The sequence below is a fragment of the Schistocerca serialis genome, chromosome 5 (assembly GCF_023864345.2).
Source record: "Schistocerca serialis cubense isolate TAMUIC-IGC-003099 chromosome 5, iqSchSeri2.2, whole genome shotgun sequence".
In the NCBI taxonomy this organism is placed as follows: domain Eukaryota; kingdom Metazoa; phylum Arthropoda; class Insecta; order Orthoptera; family Acrididae; genus Schistocerca; species Schistocerca serialis.
In genome coordinates, this window is record NC_064642.1 from 157,448,123 (window position 1) to 157,469,300 (window position 21,178).

Below are 21,178 nucleotides of genomic sequence, written 5' to 3' on the forward strand. Positions count from 1 at the left end.
CAGGGTGAGTAGATATTTGAAAGCCCGCAACGCAAGGCTATGGGACGTTCTTTTTCATGACAGTCGAACAGTCGAGACCACACATCAGTCGTCACACTATTGAAGAAACTGTGAAAAATGAGTGAGGAGTCTTGCCTCAGTCCTGACCTAGCAACATGAGACTTTCAGATGTCCTGACCGCTAAAAGAATCTAATCGTCGTACTCTCTTTGAAGATGAGAAGGTCGAGAAACTGTCCACGTGTCAGTGGCCTCGGAAGCAGGACACTGTGTTTTACCACAATGGAGTACATGCCCTTGGTTAAAAGATGGACCAAAGCTTTGGAAATGGACAGAGATGAAATTGAAAAGTTATAAATTAATCGTCAATGTTGTGGTTATCAATCTACACTACTGGCCATTAAAATTGCTACACAGAGAAGAAATCCAGATGATAAACGGGTATTTGTTGAACAAACATATTATACTAGAACTGACATGTGATTACATTTTCACGCAATTTGGGTACATAGATCCTGAGAAAACAGTACCCAGAACAACCACCTCTGGCCATAATAACGGCCTTGATACGCCTGAGCATTGAGTGAAATAGAGCTTGGATGGCGTGTACAGGTACAGCTGCCCATGCAGCTTCTACACGATACCACAGTTCATCAAGAGTAGTGACTGGCGTATTGTCACGAGCCAGTTGCTCGGCCACCATTGACCAGACGTTTTCAGTTGGTGAGAGATCTGGAGCATGTACTGGCCAGGGCAGCAGTCGAACATTTTCTGTATCCAGAAAGGCCCGTACGGGGCCTGCAACGGGCGGTCGTGCATTATCCTGCTGAAATGTAGGGTTTCGCAGTGATCGAATGAAGGATAGAGACACAGGTCGTATCATCTCAAAGGTAGCGTCCACTGTTCAAAGTGCCGTCAATGGGAACAAGAGGTGACCGAGACGTGTAACCAATGGCACCCCGTACCATCACGCCGGGTGATACGCCAGTATGGCGATGCCGAATACACGCTTCCAATGTGCGTTCACCGCGATGTCGCCAAACACGATGTCATCCGAAAAAATGACGTTTTGCCATTCGTGCACAGAGGTTCGTCGTTGAGCACACCGTCGCAGGCGCTCCTGTCTGTGACGCAGCGACAAGGGTAACCGCAGCCATGGTCTCCGTGCTGATAGTCCATGCTGCTACAAACGTCGTCGAACTGTTCGTGCAGATGGTTGTTGTCTTGCAAACGTCCGCATCTGTTGATTCAGGGATCGAGACGTGGCTGCACGATTCGTTACAGCCATGCGGATAAGATGCCTGTCATCTCGACTGCAAGTGATACGAGGCCGTTGGGATCCAACACGACGTTCCGTATTACCCTCCTGAACCCACCGATTCCATATTCTGCTAACAGTCATTGGATCTCGACCAACGCGAGCAGCATTGTCACGATGCGATAAACCACAATGACGATAGGCTACAATCCGACCTTTGTCAAAGTCGGAAACGTGATGGTACGCATTTCTCCTCCTTGCACGAGGCATCACAACAACGTTTCACCTGGCAACGCCGGTCAACTTCTGTTTGTGTATGAGAAATCGGTTGGAAACTTTCCTCATGTCAGCACGTTGTAGGTGTCGCCTCTGGCGCCAACCTTGTGTGAATGCTCTGAAAAGCAAATCATTTGCATATCACAGCATCTTCTTCCTGTCGGTTAAATTTCGCATCTGTAGCACGTCATCTTCTTGATTTAGCAATTTTAACGGTCAGTAGAGTATGTTGTGTCATTTGAAGTTCTTAACAAATAAAAAAAATTGGAGGTATTACTTTTTGAGTGACTCTGGTGGTTTGTGGCTTTATACTGCTCTTTCGAGAAACAAGGTTTGTTACAAGATGCCTTATTTGATGTATCATCAACATGGCGTGCTTCTAGTGTAGATTTTCCAGAAACTTTAGACGTCTGTTGTTTAAGTACCTGCTCATTTCACACACCATATTATGTACTTCGTAAGGTGCTTACGATTGAGAATTAGAACGCAGTGATGACACCAGGAACCTGACAGCAGCAGCTTGAGCCAGCTGCGAAGCGGACTGGAGATCCTGTCTCAGAGGTCTGACCCTTCGCAAGGAGGCCTAACGAAGCGAGCGGCCGGCCGCCGTCTGAGTGAGGCGTCCTTTACTATGCAAATCAACCGGCCGCGCTTTTCCCACCGCAACAGGTTACCGCCGGCTACCGCGGGCCCGCCGCTAACGAGACGGACAGCGCCCGTGTGGGCTGGCCGCTCAACCGCCACGCTGGCGGCGGTCTGCCGTCCGCACAGTGCCTCAGACGTCGCCACAGCACGTCCGACACAGGCGACGTAAATGAGTGACATTCAGAATTGTGAAACTAATCTCTTCACTGAGCAGTTCCTCACTGTACGCACCTTTAGAGTAGAGGGAGAAGATTTGTGGAAGGGGAGAAGGAATATAGTGACATTATACATACAGTATGATACGTATTATTACAGCAATTCTTGTCCTCACTGTTATCCCTTGGCCTCTTATCACGACGGGTCGCCAGTTGTTGCAGGCTTAATAAATTCCCATTATGGCATCATTTGGTAATATCGTGTAACTCATTCGAAGCTTTGCTAGCGGCAGAATAATTACAATACAGAGGGCAAAAGTAAATGAAAGACAGGTTCCGTCAAAGATAATCACTGTATGGAGTAAACCAATGCGAAACTAAGAAACTTAAGATTGAGAATATGGGGTGTCAAACGGAATAATGTTAGTGGAACAACGGCTTACATAACGAGGAAGGAAGGAATATTTTGAAATAATGGTTACAGTATGAAGAAAAGAGTGCTGAACTAACATTAAAACATAAAAATGATGAAGTGAAGCTGTTCTGGAGCAGTTGTCACTGTAATAAAGGGTGTCGTCAGAGACACATTACTGGCGTCATGGTGGAACATGTTGGCGAGATTTTAGGTGGACATTACGTATATGAAGTATTCACAGACTATGAAATCTGATCAGGTAAGACGAAAAGCTGATCGACAATCTGGAGAAGAAGCTGAGTTAATTGGATCTATCTACCACTTCCGCCTTTGCCCCGCATTGTGTGCGGCGTTGGCGTGGTTAAATCGGATTTGGCATGTTGATTTGAAGGGGTGGCCAGATGCCTTTCCTGCCGCCACCCCCGTACCCCCCTGGGACGGAATCAGAGTACCCCATCTGTCTGCGTCTAGTGAAAATCATGGAAAAGTGCGCATGTGTGTCAGATTTCTGTGAGTCGTGTAACTGAGGCGGGACGTGGGGACCAGCCCGGTATTCACCTAGAGGGATGTGGAAAACCGCCTAATAACCACATCCATGCTGGCCGGCACATCGGCCGTCGTCGTTAATCCGGCGAGCGGATTTGGTCCGCGGCCGGCGCGCCTAACCGAGTCCAGGAAGCAGTGCATTAGCGCTCTCGGCTAATCTGGCGGGTCAAGCTGAGTTAATTGGATGAAGTTTTCAATAAAGAGGAGAAGAACAGATGCTGGTTCAAATGGCTCTAAGCACTATGGGACTTAACAGCTGAGGTCATCAGTCCCCTGGACATAGAACTACTTAAACCTAACCAGCCTAAGGACATCACACACAGCCATGCCCGAGGCAGGATTCTAACCTGCGACCGTAGTAGCAAAGCGGTTCCGGACTGAAGCGTCTAGAACCACTCGGCCACAGCGGCCGGCTAGAACAGAGAGAAGTGTTCAGTGGTGAACGGTAGCTGTCAAGTTGAAGATTATTATCAGTTTGAAGTCTTATTGTTGATCGGAGGATGCAAAGCGTGTCATAAAAATTTTAAAGTCAAGAATAGCCAAGCATACTTATGTTTGTCAGCAAATTCGGAGGTGTATTTAGAATGCATTTTGCAGGCGGACTTTTACAAATGAATGAACTATTTATCTGAATCAGTGACTTCCTTAACTTATTCAAGACATTTAATGAACAATAAACTATTGTTCGGACCGGAATCTCGCTTTATGGACTTTGATGTAAATCTTATTACATTTATAATGGAGACACCCCATTTTACGCAATCGTCTCAGAACATCTTGGTTCAGGGAGTTTCATACAGCGTCTTGTAACAGATGAAGTCAACAGAGAGACTTCTTCAGTGTGTTTATAAATTAGCTATACAAAATTAACTTTTAACTGTAAGAAGTGTAAATAACTTACAGAAATGTTTCATACAGCACCGAATGCCATGTATCTTCAAGTTTTATTCTCGCCCAACACTGTTAGTTCCCAACGTTCTCGCTAGGTGGTATGCGTGTATAAGATATGCCAACAATCCTCATGGACTCGTACAACGGTACGGAGTGTAAGCAGTGTTGTTTAAATATGTTTTCATGAATCCAAATCCACTACTATAGTTCAGAGACAATTCAGGACTAAATATTGCAGGCCACCATCTCAAACACAAACCTTTATTAAGTGATACACTCGTTACACTGAAACTGGCTGTTTATCACACATGGTCCTTTGTTTTTTGCCGAGACAACTCCAACTGGCATATCGTACCTGGACATGCTTCAGCATTATTTAGTGCATCAGTTACTATAGGATAGGGGCACAGAATTCATTCTGCAGAAAGATTGTGCGCCATCACATTATTATTATGATGCTGTCGCGTATCTCTGTAGGAATGTGCCGAAATGGACTGAATGGGGCTGAACGATATCCTGGCCACCACGATCACTTGATTTAACCCCAATGCAATTCAGTGTACGGGGTTACATTAAAGACATAAGGTTAGTTCTTCCGCTTCCAGGAAGAAAAGCTGACGACCTGCGACAAAGGACAACACAAGCACTTGCCACCACACATCAGGACTTGCTTCGTAGCATTTGGCAGGAAAGAGATTACAGATGAGACATTTGTCGTGTTACCAAAAGTAGCAGCACTGAACATCTGTAAACAAAACCTTAAGTTAGTCTGCATTCAGTGCTGTATCAAACATTTCTGTAAGTTGTCTTCCATTTTCACAGTTAAACGTTACTTTTGTATACCTAATTTATAAACACCCTGTATTTGACAGCAACTGGAAACAATAACAGAAGCATATTTATGATGATTCAAACATTATGAGCATCATAAAATATGTGTGGACTAGTTAATTAACTGGACCTCAAACATTCCTGTGCGATAGGAAATCAAATAAAATAAAATAACAAAGTTAATCTTTCAGTGCAAAAAGTTGAAAATAGATTCAAGTTAACTGTCGGCAGCCCGGATTCAGTAGAGCATACAGACATTGTAATTTCTGTTGTAATCGAGTGTCATACAACTGCTGCATAGGTAAATTCAATTAAAGTCATGTTAATTTTGACAAATTTTAAAAATAGATTGATCATTTTCGTCGTAAATATGAAATAGTGGTCGACAAGCTGGGTGGGAGTAAAGCAGTAACTATTTTTGATGAGATAAGTTTTGTTGAGCAGAATAAGTATTGGCATTGTTTCATTGTAGTTTACGTCCAAACTGTCATGTAACTAATTTTTGTAATGCAATACACAGATCTCAGCAGTCAGTATAGTCAATTCCTTAACGGTGTGTGAAAACTGCAGACTGTATTCAATACTGTCAATGACTGAAGAGCGAATTACTTCTCCTTCTCCTTTCGTTTTAATACGGCGAGGGAATCCTGCAGCCTCGGGGGCTTTCTTTAGCTACTTAATGACAGGGTAGTTAACTTAAGAGGATGGGAGTGTTGTAAAATTCTTTAGTGCTGAAAGCCATCTCCACCTAAAACACTACCGCGAACTAATAAATACCAATGTGGCTTAAACCAGCCGTAAGTGTTACCCTCTGGGAGGATTTTTTGAACTGACCGTGCATTAGCCTAACGAATAGAGGTAATCGAACCTGAATTTCGTAAATATGACTGTTGATAGAAATTAAAAGGATTTGAATTTTTGTAAGAAATTACAATAACAGATTTAACGTAAATGAAATAATAAATGGTCGCCAGCCTAATTAGGCATAATAACGTGAAAACATTATTTTCAGTGGATTTGCATATACTCTTGTAACAGTGATTTTCATAGATTCTGTCTCAGAAAGTGCAATGAGCACCTACTATTACTAGACGAATCTACACAGTGGGTAGCAGTAGCCCTCAACTGCATAGACTAGCATTCACAGAAACAAAACAGAGACTTTATCTCTGTTGACTACCGTCACTACTTCAGTCTTTAAATAATTCAGCACAAAAAATGTCATCAAAGACTAAAACAAGACTAAATAGCATCTGACCAGAGTTCAATTTAGGTTAACACACTTACACATATCACGAATGAAATAAATTCCTCAATACTCACATTCCATATGCCTTCCACTTTGTTAATGTTTCAGGTTCATTAACAGATACCTACTTTCAGTTTGACTTTTTTCTGTTATTAAGTATTATATAATAAATACTGAACTACAACCCCACTAAGCTCCTTTAGCTCTAACACTTTAAAGCAATTTACACTTGCAGTATTCTTATTGAACTTTGGAAATAAATTCAAGTTCAAGTTAAGCTTCAAATGGGATTAAAATGTAAGTGCCTCATAAAATCACTTGCGAAGCAAGTGATCGTAATTGCCACATTTATGACCATTAGTACTAACACTGTTACACTCTCAAATTAAAGTAGATCATAGTAAATTAAAACTTTTCATCATTTAAATATTATGTGCCTCTTCCACTACTTGTGAAGCAAGTAGTTTTCACTGACAACCTTTATGCTCCTACACATTAAACAATGACACTTGTAAATTAAAAGCTATTCGAAGTAAATTGGAGCTTTTCATAAATTCAACGCAAAATAAAGTAGATCAATAATAGTGTTTCACAAACATGATACTCGGACTTAAGTATTTAGAGGAAAGGACTCTGCTTCGTTGATTGAAGGAAACATTTCATGGTTCAAATACCAGTATTTGCAACACTTGGATTATTATTGCAAAACTGAACGTACACAAACACATTGGTTCATACTGATATTCAGTTCTAACCTCCTGAAGTTGTTGGAGCAGTGGCGCAATAGCGGTGGCGAGCACGTGGCATCTACCTGCTCTCTCATCTGGCAGATTTTTGCTCTATTTCATTTCTTCTTGGCGACGTAAATATTACTTTTAGAGCCATTCCCTATGCGAGAGCACCCTTTTTACAGTAGTAACCACATCCGAGGCCGTTCCATCATAGATGAGGATACCGAACGCCTGACTCGGTACCTGCGGTGTTGACTCCACAACTGCTGGCTACTGATTGCCTATTGTGCTCTCTTGTTTTCCGCTCAGCCTGACCGCCACTTCCACCTTTTCTTTGCACGCCAAACCACTTCCGTAGCGGAGGGGAATCACTATGTCTTTTATATTAGCAATGCAAAATCCCTAAGTATGAACAAGTTTTTACATTGCAGTTTCTCATACATACACAAACATTTTAATAAAATTCCATTATTTAAGCCCGCTATTATGTTAAAGAATTTATATATCATTAAGTACCACCTCCCCCCCCCCCTCCAATGATCCAAATAACTTAACTGGTAACGATTAACTACTTCTTAAATAAAACTGCACTGTACCGATTGCTCACAATCATTGTAATGTTACCCACATAGGTGTACAACAGGGAAATGGCAGTCTGCCAAGTGTGCGTGAAGGAGCATAGAAGTAGTCAGACTGCATTCGATTAAAGCTGCATTGTGCAAGATGCTAAAAGGAATCCACTTGGCTGGATGAAACCTGAAGGTCAGGGGAAAACACAGAGTTTCAGACAGAGAGGCTGTAGATGAAAACGGTTGCCACCTATAGGGCTATGAGGAGACGCACCGTTGCGACGAAGACAAAATCGCATTGTAGACATGCAAAGCAGCTGCGTCCACAGCACAAAAATTACCTGGGATATTACACTAGAAACACAGTTCATTTTTTGTTTTCACTTCTTATAGAAAACTGTCAAAATGAATATTCAGGAAATGCTGGGCTTATCACCTAGTAATAACATATAATGAAGTATGAGAGTAATACTAATTGAGTAAACTACACTAGTGGTCATTAAAACTGCCACACCAAGAAGAAATGCAGATGATAAACGGGTACTCATTGGACAAATATATTATACTAGAATTGACATGTGATTACATATTCACGCAATTTGGGTGCATAGATCCTGAGAAAGCAGTACCCAGAACAACCACTTTTGGCCGCAATAACGGCCTTGATACGCCAGGGCATTGAGTCAAACAGAGCTCGGATGGCGTGTACAGGTACAGCTGTCCATGCAGCTTCAACACGATTCCACAGTTCATCAAGAGTAGTAGCTAGTTGCTCGACCACCATGGACCAGACGATAAATCGCAATCACGATAGGCTACAATTCGACCTTTATCAAAGTCGGAAACGTGATGGTACTCATATCTCCTCTTTACACGAGGCGTCATAACAACGTTTCACCGGGCAACGCCGGTCAACTGCTGTTTGTGTATGAGAAATCGGTTGGAAACTTTCCTCATGTCAGAACCGGCGCCAACCTTGTGTGAATGCTCTGAAAAGCTAATCATTTGTGTATCACAGCATCTTCTTCCTGTCAGTTAAGTTTCGCGTCTGTAGCACGTCATCTTCGTGATGTAGCAATTTTAATGGCCAGTAGTGTCTCATGAATTGTACGTGTACTTCATTGGGCACCGTGGGCGTTGTACAGTAGTACAGTACAGTAAGGGAAGGTGCTTAAGAATGTGCATCACCAATTTATTCGTTCAGAGTAAACTCACAATGTCAATTGGAAAATGCAGGTACAGGTAATTGGACTTTGGGGATGGGGGGGGGGGGGAGGTGCGGCGAGGGCAGGCTAATTACCCTTCCTAAGGATTTCTGCCTTTTTCATCAGCTATAACGTTGGAATACATTTCCAAAATTGATAAATGTCCGACATAGGTATTACATCGCTCGTTTGTTTGGAGTATAATCCTTGCGATGTAGGAAGTACGTCGATCGTGTTATAAGGTCGCTGCTGAAACCCCGCGTCCTCTCCCCCCCCCCCCCCCCCCCCCCATTTTCGTCGCCTTCCCGTAGGAACAAGTCAGAGTGTCGCAAAGGTGATCACCTCGCACATCGGCAGCCGCACATAGCAGGTCTCATCGGGCCTGCTGCGCCGTCTCTACTCCCCCCCTCCCCCCCCTCTGCCACCACTCCTCACCTAGTACAACATTGTACCCGCTACAGTGGCGCTTCTCACCGGTACTGAGCCCAGTGAAAGTGAGAGTGTGTGGGCGAACAGGAAGGGTGAACAGTAAATCCTCTCCAACTGCCAAGTGACTTCTTGAGTAAATATGTAGCCCTAGTAAACACCCTTAAGCATAATTCAAGGGGGTCGAAAGTTCTCCAGGCAAATGCTTTCTTCCTTTTACGTTTGTTAATCTTTGTTAACGTTATCGTAATCTTGAAGGGTTGCTCGTGGACAAACGTCGTTAGCGCACTGACAGTTATCAACATTTGCAATTATATTTGTTTTTATCTTACCGCGCGTCTTTAAATGACTTCTCTATTTTGCCAGTGTAAATTAAATAGTAGATGGGCTAAACTGCACAAATGTAAATGCATTAAAATGTGAACACACATAATGGGGTCTCCTAAACAGAAAGCGGTTTTTTTTGTGTGTCTTAACGAGCTGGAAAGTTTATTGGCTCTTCTTTTTCGGTGGAGCAGCTGTATGCTAACACTGTGGCTCTTTCCTCAATTGGGAGAAGCTGAACAACATAATTTTATTTGGTAGGAAGATGGTGCACCGCTTCACTGGCATAAGTCAGTACGCGACTGGTTTAACGGCGTTGTACACGAGCGCTAAATTGGCTGCAAGAGGCCGGATGAACGATTTCGCAAGGCCTTCATGTTAACCTGATATGACGCTATGCGATGTTTACCTCCGAGGGCTGATAAAGGATTATACGTATGATTCTCCGCACCCAGCTGATCTGCCCGACTTAAGAAACGCGATTGAAGCTATTGTTGCAATAATTATTCCAGCTACACTGATCAAGAAATCGCCTATCGACTCAATGTCTGCTATGTGACGAACGGTGCTCACATTGAACACTTGTAAGAAAAACTTTCTGAGTAGTTCTTTCATTTCGTGTATTATTTAAAATCATAAGTCGAATGTAATAAAATCGTGATGTCCAGTTTGAAAGGCTGGTACTTACGACTGAGACTGTTTATTCATTTCACATCCTAAAAAGTGTTACATTCAAGTATAGGAATCAGATTACTGATCTGTGCTGTGACTAACAGATGTAGGATGCTATTTCTATGCATTTTGAGAAGAGGATGGTTCTACTGATCTGTACACTTAAAGCAAGGTGCCAGCCTTTGCACCAGTTTCAAACTCAGCAGCTTGACAATGACTGGTTATTTGTGCATCTTTTTTAAGGTATTACTTCGTTATAGGAAACTGTATCATCTGCAGAAAATTAAACTGACAGAAAACCCTAAAACGTCTTCCTTATTCACGTTTGAGGATATTTCTATTACCGTTGATGACTCCACGTAAAATAACACTCAGCGTCCCCCCTACAGTTAAATCCTCAATCTAGTCACATTTTTCGTTTAATACCCAATGTGTTGATACCTTTGTTATTAAATGCTGAAGTGGTAGTGAATCAAAAGCTTTTTGGAAGCGAAACACAACATCTTCCTGACTGCCTCGATCCATGGTTTTCAGGATGTGATGTGAGAAAAGCGGGAGTTAATTTTTGCATGATCAATGTTTCACAACTACTCGCTGATTGGCAAAGTGGAGTCAGTCTGTCCGAGATTATGTTGTAGGATTCTACAACAGCTGATGGGCAACGTCAATGGATTATAGTTTTGTAATTTATGCTAACGTTCCTGTAATCGTGTGTGACCTGGACTACCTTCCAGCCACTGACTACGGGTCTTTGATTAGAGGAATTAACAATTTATTATTGTTAAAATGCGAGCTAACACAGGAACCAATTCTTTGTAGAAACCGGCAGTGATTCCATAGAGCCATGGAGCCGTAGAATTTTAGCAATTTAAGCTCTCTCTCAATACAATAACATCACTAATATTTGCAGTGTTCGAGAGTAAAGTAGGGCAATACTTCTGTATTATCCTTTGTAAAGGACCATTTGAATACATGGTTCAGGACCTCTGTTATTGCTTTGCTTCCACATTTCTGGTTTCTGTGTTATCCATGAATCTCTAGACCCTAACTTTGCTGCCCCGAATAGCTTTTACACATAACCAGAATGCCATTAACAGAAGCAAATAGAGATCCAGCAAGCACCATCAGGAGTACCAACTATCCCGGACCAAACAAACTGATTTCCATTTGTACCGACACATGACGAAGACAGCAAACAGAATTCGCTTAGCCTACGTGCTTCAATATCGTATCGAGGCAACGAAAATGATTTTCTCATGCTAACTCAAAATGTTGTTGACTGGATTATGACATGAAGTTTGAAGTTGCGTTTCTAATGTAAGCTCATGTAGTACATAATTATTTAAGAGATTTACCCTTTTGTTTTATCTGTCTTTTATTAGTACCATTGCCTTACATCTGTAACGTAATGTATAATACGATGCGTTTATCCGTACGCTAATACTGATTTAAAGACGATGGGCAAGAAAGCAGGCAGCATCCGGTTTCAGCCCGTTGTTGGCTTTCTCTCATTTACGGTGATTTCTCCAGAGCGACTGACGCGAGGCAGAGTCGTTATTTGTTTGGCAATCTAGCCCGGTTCCTCTACTAACACTCGGCGTCGGTAGCAGGCCGCCGGGCTCTGAGCCGTTGCGTGCAGCGCAGCTCGCGTGCCTTGGCCGCCGTCAACACCTGCGGCGCAAAGTGATTTTTCCGCCACTGTCGCTTCCCCTTCCCGTCATTTGCAGTTGAGAAACCGAGTTATCTGTCTCGGCCGAGATCTCATCTGTCTGGCAGCTTTCTCGATGCTGAAGTGTTGGTTTTTCACAAAAAATTGGACAGAGAATACTCTAGTTGACTGCTCCGTAGAAACATCGTGGGAACGCAAGTACTGGTTGCTTGCCTTAAAGGCGGTGGCAGAACTAGGTGGAGATTTGTGAGGGTGCCTGCAGTTTACGATTGGTGTGTAAAACTAATTATAGACCACGTTATAATACAACAATCCGAGAATCGTATTTTAACATAAAGTTTCCCCCTGCAACTGAGCTAAACATAGAACAGCTCATTTATAATCGCGCGTCCGAGATAACTTAGAAATGTTATGATAGATTTTCTTTCCACTGGTGAAAGATACATTGTAGTGATCACTTGCAAGAAAATGAAAAGGTAAAACAATTTTTTGGAAAGTATAGCCAAGATACAAGTTACAAAAGTAAGTTCAAATGGTTCAAATGGCTCTGAGCACTATGCGACTTAACTTCTGAGGTCATAAGTCCCCTTGAACTTAGAACTACTTAAACCTAACTAACCTAAGGACATCACACACATCCATGCCCGAGGCAGGATTCGAACCTGCCACCATAGCAGTCGCACGGTTCCGGACTGCGCGCCTAGAACCGCGAGACCACCGCGGCCGGCTACAAAAGTAGGATGTGTTAGAGAAGATAGGCGTTAAAGAAGATATGGGATGCGTTTATTGGAAGGAGAGACACATCGATAGGAAGAAAAGAAAGAAAAAAGGTTGGACTTCAGTGTTCGTCGTTTACATTGTAAACTGAGACGATGAGCAAGCTCGATCTGAGCTACATTGCAACAGGAATTTTGCTGCTGTATTTCCAAAGGAATAGGTTAGGGAAATCTCGGAGTAACTAAATGAGAATAGTAGATCGCAGCCAGTGCTCCTCTCCTCCTGACTGTGACTAATGTCCATATCAGTTTATCGTCTCGCATAGTGGAATATCTTCAAATGCACCCATATATAACTTAGCACCATGAGCAGTTGCAGCAGTACAAAACTAGTTGGATAAACAAAGATTAGAGCATATTAAACACACTCTCGAGAAGTTTGGAGACCGCTTTCGTGAGATGAGTCGTAACACTCCAACAATTTTAGTGTCAATCCGAAATAAGCTTTCTGAAATTGGGCTGATATCCCGTTATATGAGTAAAACTCGTTACTTCTATGTAAAAGGACATGAAAAAAGTAAGCGAGCACCGTTCGATAGCTCTTAAGAAGACTATTACCGTAACGAAGTACTTCTCAGAGTTCAGACTGAATCAGATAGAACAAGAAGAAAATATGGCTAGGTGCTCGATGTCTATCAGGATAACGATTTTTCAGACTTGCTTGGCTGTGTTTACTCGAACACTGCTGTTGAAGTTGATCCTAAATTTTGAACATTTTTCCAACTCATTTTGGGAAAACGCTCAATGTGGACGTTAGCATATGTGTCCTCCTTTCTCAAGCTACTGAATACTAATAAGTAAACTTCATTCTTCTGTATGTCAGTAGATGAAAAAGTTACGAGATTAACATTACAGGAGAATAATCGCTTTTTTTGAATATGACAATTTTCTGGGAAACTCGTTTAGATATCTTGAACTATTTATGAAGCACTTGGGAGTTTGAATGCATCACGTGGAGGGACAGGTTTCACAAGATCGCTCCAAAAAGATGATAATACTTCTTGACAAAATCGCTCAATTTGCTTCATTTCTCTCTTGTTTGTAAATTTAATAATTCTCCTCTATTCGATCATTGAGATATTTAATACAAGCGTCTTGTTTTTTCACAATGATTTTATCTAATTCTGGTGTCCAAATCATTAAACATTTTTCCCTTCTTATCTTTTTTCCTCCTAGGTCTTCCTTAGCAGCGTTTTTAACTTGAGCTTCTATACTTTTCCATCCCTTCTCTGTTTCTTCCGCTGCTTCTTTCTTCTTTCGTTCTTGATTAAATCTCTTCCGATACAGATCTCATATACTTTGTTCATTTAGTAGAAATTGTAGATTTATTTTTTCATCTTTTCTTCCGTCAACTTTTTGTTCTTCCTGCATTTCGTGTACACGTGTATTTGAGATACCATCAAGAAATGATTAAAACCTACGTCATATACCTGTACGCATTTATGTCCCTTACTTTGCCTCCTAATTTTTCATTAATGATAATTTAGTAAACAAGTTACTTAAATCCTCGAACTGATCATACATATATTTATGGATATATTTTTGTGGAAGAATGTACTGACTACTTTAATTTGGCAAAAGAGACAAAATCTCTAAGCAATCCTCCATTGCTATTTATGACGTTTTCTCCCATCGTTTCCACAGTCTTTGGGCTAGGTTTATTCCCCATCCTTGCGTTACATCTGCTGTCAATATTATTTCATGCTTATAGTTAAACTTGTCCAAAACCGATTGCAATTTGTCTTAGAAATCTATAGACTCATCTTATTTCCTTTCATCAGGTGCGTAAACTGCAATAATAGTCAAGTTTTGTCTCTCTTCTTTAACTGTTAAAAGTAGTATTCTTTCATCTATATAACTATACTCTATAATTCTCTTTTATCATGTCTTATGCCTATAACTGACAATTCTTTGTTTGCTCTCTCCTGTTTCTTATTCTGCTATATAACATCAAATATTCTCTTACGTGTTTGTTACGCTGCAGTTCCTTCTTTGTTTCTTTTGTAAAGACGTCTACCTTGACTTTTTTAAAATTTCTGCAACTCTTGTTTGCTAAATCTTTGACATTCTACGCTGCTATCCTAGTTGTATTAGCAATCCATTTATTCTTAACCAGCTGTTTTTGGTACTGGTAGCGTTCTCGCTTCCCACGCCCGGGTTCCCAGATTCGATTCCCGGCGGGGTCAGGGATTTTCTCTGCCTCGTGATGACTGGGTGTTGTGTGATGTCCTTAGGTTATTTAGATTTAAGTAGTTCTAAGTTCTAGGGGACTAATGACCGTAGATGTTAAGTCTCATAGTGCTAAGAGCTATTTGAACCATTTGGTACTGGTAGGAATTGGGAAAACTCGCCTGGCAGCCTTACGGGCGCTGCGCAAGTATAGTTGGATAGCAGGACTGTCACTCTGTTGGCCTTCCAACCTGCGTGATTTTCTTTTAAAGGTTTGCTCCCCTGGGAGGCTGGCTTCCCTACGCCTAAGAGTCCTCCCTACCCTTTACTTGTAAATGACAAGAAAAGGAGAAGGGTAGACTCAGAATAGGAGTTAGGGACCGGTAGACCGTTGTGGGACACACTATGCCCGGCTTGGGCTTGGGTGACCCTTCTGGCAGCTAAGCTACCACCGCCATAGCCCTCCGGATGCAGAGCACGCAAACCTCCTCGCCAGCACGGACAGCACTACGTTACGGCGGTGTCCCCTGAGCTAAAGAGTGTAAGTAAGATTTTCTTGATGTAGCCAAGTTTATATTTTACGACTGCCCATCCTTTCTTCTCATTCGCTTGGGATACGGCTTTCAGGTGATGTGTTAGCTAGTGATGCAGTTTTTTTCTCTTCTTTGGAACATATATTAATTTAGACGTTCTTGATGATTTCTTGTAAGGACTGGATTTTGTACTGTATCATTTGAAACTCTTTTGATGGAAGGTCCACGTTATCTAGTGTTCTCAGTCAATTGAAAGTTCCTTAATGTTCATTTATTAAAGATTTTGCTTGTTTCCTTACATATAATGGGGATTGTTGGAGTTCAAATTTCTGAAAGGAAAAAACGAAACGTTATATTTTTTACTAAATAGTCTTTTCTGAGTCGCGTGCTATGTTTTTGTGGTCAGCTACTCGCTTGGTACTACTCGCTTGGTACAGCATTTGAAAAATGGATTACCAGTGTTGTCTGACAAAGGCGCAGTAGCTTGGAGCTTGGCAGCTGAGTTACCTATCGTAATAATTGGGTAAGGTACGATGGGAACAAACTGCTGAGGTCATCGGTCCCTAGTCTTACAGACTACTTAATCTAGCTTCGTCACGAACTAATAAATAAAGACAGCGGTTCCCAGTTAAGCAAGCCCTGGGATCTAGCTTTGAATATGATTAAAACACAATGACAATCTACACGGAAATCCGCTCCTGTCAGGATACCTTAAGAAGAAGAAGAAGAAGAAGCATTGTCACCACGACGGCAGATTTCCGCAAGTGGCCGTGGCCGCAGAAGGACTGCGTCCCATGATCCGTCGCTGGGCGCTCGCTTCCCCCAGGACCCAGCGCCGTCCTTCCCCCACCACCTGCAGCGGACCGCTAGGAAGCCCCCAGACGGTGGCTACGGGAGAGGGGTGGAGATTATATAAAGTCTGCATCCATCAGAGAATCAGAATCCAAGAACGCCTGAAGAATGCAAGAAGTCGGCTTGCCGAAATATCGAGCCTTTTAGACGACGCTACTCAGTTGAATACCCGAGGAATTTTCAAGATTTCTACACGCCGGGGAAACCACAGATCGCACCGAACTAGTTGTTGCCAGTTGAACACCTCACTCCCGCGACCATGAGTACTGCTAAAGAAAGAACCAATGATGAAAATCGCCAGCCAAGATTTTTATTAGTCCTTTGGGTGTAAGTAAAAAAATATCCGTTAGCACTGGAAGCATTGACCTCTTTTCTGAGCTGGTACCAACATTTTATTTTGAGGCTGGACAGTACTGGAGGCGACAGGTTCAAGTGGTACAAATAGCTCTGAGCACTATGGGACTTAACTGCTGAGGTCATCAACCCCTAGACCTTAGAACTAGTTACACCTAACTAACCTAAGGACATCACACACATCCATGCCCGAGGCAGGATTCGAACCTGCGACCGTAGCGGTCGCGCGGTTCCACACTGTAGCGCCTAGAACCGCTCGACCACCACGGCTGGCGAGACGACTGGAAAAGTGGAACAAAACTGTATGAAAGTTAAACATGAATAAAATCTGAGACTTAATTACAGGAATTTTGGACTCCTAGTATATTTTCACTAGTTTACTCGTTTTTCAAAAGACTTCGGGTTCATAATGTAGCTTGTTTATTGAGCTGTAAGGTACGAAAGTGACAATGATAGCGAAAACATAAAATTTTGTTAATGCGACCCACTGATAGAATCAGTACTCGGTAAATTCTTCCAAGGTAATTGCACGCAGCCAGTAACGATCCCTGGAAAGAAAGCAGCCTCATTGCAGCTGGAAGTAAATCAGTTGCATGCAATTGACCATACAGTGTTTTAGGAAGCTGTGTAGGCCTTTGTTCATGAATCCGTCTATTACCACTACAAAAAGTCATTTCTTGGGTACTATCTCGTTTTTATACTCCGTCACATTACATATTCATTACATATCATCTGAAGTACACTCCACTACACTTATAAGACCAGTGGAAGAGATTGTGATATGAAGATACACAAATTCTCAAATTGCTTAGTGTGTAAATTGTATTAATGGTGAAATTAAAAAGCGAAAAATGTCTTATGTTATAACAGACAAATCAATCGATTACGTGGATAGTGATTTGTTAGTCTTCTAACTGTAACAGTCAAATAAAATAATTTGTTTTTTTTTTTTTTTCCTTGAAGACTGCATCTGGTGCTGAAGTTACGACCGACTTCGGTTCCACAGAGCCATCTTAAGTCTGTCGAGACTAGAAAACTAACCAGCATATAACCTAAGATAAACTACGCTGCCATTACACATTATCTAAATCGAAGTGTACCAGAACGTACCTGAGTACATCGGATGTCGCTGCAACCTGTCAGTAACATGCGTGATAGGTCTACGATCAGCACAGAAGTATGGTAGTAATAACATTGTTAATACAAACACTCAAAGCCACTGCCGCTGAGAGAAGTACGTGCTTCAAATCGAATTCGTGAATTGTCTGCTACATTTGTCATTTACAAACCATTTCCAGATCTTATTAAAAAACATTTATTGTGAACGTTTTTCTTGAAAATGTATTAAATTTAAGTTTTGAAAGCTGGGTCTGAGTGAGTCATACACGCAGCATATACGTATTAATGCATTAGAGACTTCAAGAAATTCGAAAAATGATTAAAACTTGGGATATATCAGCCGGAAGTTGTCACAGAAACATATAATTACAACTAGAACGAAAATGGTTCAAGTGACTCAAAGCACTATGGGACTTAACATCTGAGGTCATCAGTCCCCTAGACTTCGAACTACTTAAACCTAACTAACTTAAGGACATCACATACATTCACGCCCCAGGCAGGATTCGAACCTACGACCGTAGCAGCAGCGCGGTTTCGGACTGAAGCGCCTAGCACCGCTCGGCCACAGCGGCCGGCAATTGCTACTAGAGATGGTGGCCATGGTGGCAGCTATTTGAAGGAAAAAAGGAGTAGAATATCTATGGGTTGAGCTTGTCAAAAGCCAAATATTTTGTTGGTAGCTAAAGCAATTTCGAAAGAAGTAAGGAAGAGTTTCACCTAGTGTTCTGTATGGAGTCTAGTACTCGTATAATATGTGAGCCAAGCAGGAACTACAAAAAAGAAGACGAAAAATACTTGGACAATACTGAAAAGTGGTTTGTATCGGCACGGTAAATTCGAGACATTAACAAACGTTTAAAATATACACATTCACAACATAAAGGCACAACGCATTTTTTATTTTATTTGTCAGTTTGGTGTAATAATTGGGTTGAAGTGGCGGACACTGAGCTAGGCAGTATGCTTTGAGTACAGTTGTGTACCCTTTTGATGTTGGGAGGAAGACACGTGGCCTAATGCGCATGTGGTGGCTACATATCAACGAAAAATCGGAGATTCTGAGAGATGAAATGTGCATAATGCCAATCTGCCGCTAAATTCACGATGTGCACTGCAACGTTATAGGTATTTAGCTGAGCTGAAGAACATTGCGAAAAGTGCAGTTTTTCAATGCCTCTTACCGAATGTTTTGGTGACGTTAACTCATTAAAATATGTTCAACGAAATTGCTTTTTTGTTAATAACGTTCATTAACAATTATCATCATAAAACAATAGTAGCCATTACTATGAGGGAATTGGATATGTTTCATTCGTAAACTACATTTCCTACTGAAGATTATTTCAATTTGCTTCACAACGTATGTCTGATAATTATCTAAGGTTCACTGCCGTCACGTAACAGACTTTTAATATGAAAAGCTTTTACAAATACCGCTACCAGACTCAAAATTAGTTGACTATTTAAATTATTTAATTAGCAACATGTTTCGAGTTTACACATCATCAGGTTACAGTGGCAGTACAAGAAACATTTAACAGATGTGCACGTACACTATGTGATCAAAAGTATCCGGACATCCCCAAAACATACGTTTTACATATTAGGTGCATTGTTCTGCCCCTACTGCCAGGTACTCCATACCAGTGATCTCAGAAATCATTAGACATCATGAGAGAGCAGAAAGGGGTGCTCCACGGAACTCACGGTCTTCGAACATGGTCAGGTGATCGGGTGTGTCTTGTGTGATACGTATGTACGCAAGATTTCCCCACTCCTAAACATCATTAGGTCCACTTTTTCCGATGTGATAGTGAAGTGGAAGCATGAAGGGGCACGTACAGTACAAAAGCATACAGGGCGACCTCGTCTGGTGACTGACAGAGACCGCCGACAATTGAGGGTTGTAATGTATAATTAGCAGACTTCTATCCAGACTGTCACACAGGAATTCCACACTGCATAAGGATCCGTTTCAAGTACTATAACAGTTTGGCGGGAGGTGAGAAAACTGGGATTTCATGGTAGAGCGGCTGCTCATAAGCCACACATCACGATGGTAAGTGACAAACGACGCCTCTCTTGGTGTAAGGAGCGTAAAAATTATACGATTTAACAGTGGTACACGTTGTGTGGAATGACGAATCACGGTACACAATGTGGTGATTTGATGGCACGGTGTGGGTAGGGCGAATGCGCGCTGGACGTAATATACCAGCATGTATAGTGCCAACAGTAAAATTCGGAGAAGGTGGTGTTGTGGTGTGGTCGTGCTTTTCGTGGAGAGGGCTTCCAAACCTTGTTGTTTTGCGTGGCACTGTCGCAGCACAGGCTTACATTGATGTTTTAAGCACCTTCTTGCTTCCCACTATTGAAGAGCAATTCGGAGATGGCGATTGCTTCTTTCCACACGAATGAGCACCTGTTCAAAATGCACGGCCTGTGGCGGAATGGTCACACAACAATAACATCCCTATAATGGACTGGCCTGCACAGAGTCCTGACCTGACTCCTATAGAACACCTTTGGGATGTTTTGGGACGCCGACTTCGTGCCAGGCCTCACCGACCGACATCGATATCTCTCCTCAGAGCAGCAATCCGTGAAGAATGGGTCCCCAAGAAACCTTCCAGCAGCTGACTGAACGTATGCCTGCGAGAGTGTAAGCTGTCATCAAGGGTAAGGGTGGGCCAACACCATATTGAACTCCAGCTTTACCGATGGAGGGCGCCAAGAACTTTTAAGTCATTTTCAGCTATATGTGTCCGGATACTTTTGATCACACAGTGTAACAAAATTCAGAGCTACATAGATTTCGAAAGACGCTATGAATGTTAAAGGAATACCTCAGTGCAACAGATAAAAGCTTGCTAAGAGACCCCTACATTACCTGTGTGTGATGTCTATATCTACATGTAAATTAACATCTACATCTAGGTACGTACTCCACAAGCCACCGCACGATGCGTGGCGGAAGGTACGTTGTACCATCACTACTCATGTTCCTTCCTATAACACTCACAAACGGAGAGAGGGAAAAACGACGGCTAGCCTTAATTACTGTTATCTTCGTGGTCCTTACGCGAGATGTACGTTGGCGGCAGTAGGCTCGTTATGCAGTCAACTTCAAATGCCGATTTTCTAGATTCTGTCAACAGCGTTCCACGAAACGAACATCTCCTTCCCTTCAGTGATTCCAATTTGAGTTCCCGCAGCATCTCCGTAATACCAGCAAGTTGATCGAAATTACCGGTTCAGCCAGGTGTCCGCATACTTTACATCACATAGTGTATGTACAGGGTGGGGCAAAGAAATGTGGCCCAGAGAACAGAGTTCCGGGGTACGAAGAAATACAGCAGATGCAAGAAATACCGTTGACTTGGTAGGACTCTGATGCATTTAATTGTGAACTGCAGCCAGATTATTTGATATGCGGGCATGTTTCGGAATGTTTCTGGACTTGTTCAGAACAGATCCAGTCTGACACCACTGTCGGACAGTGTAGCATGGTA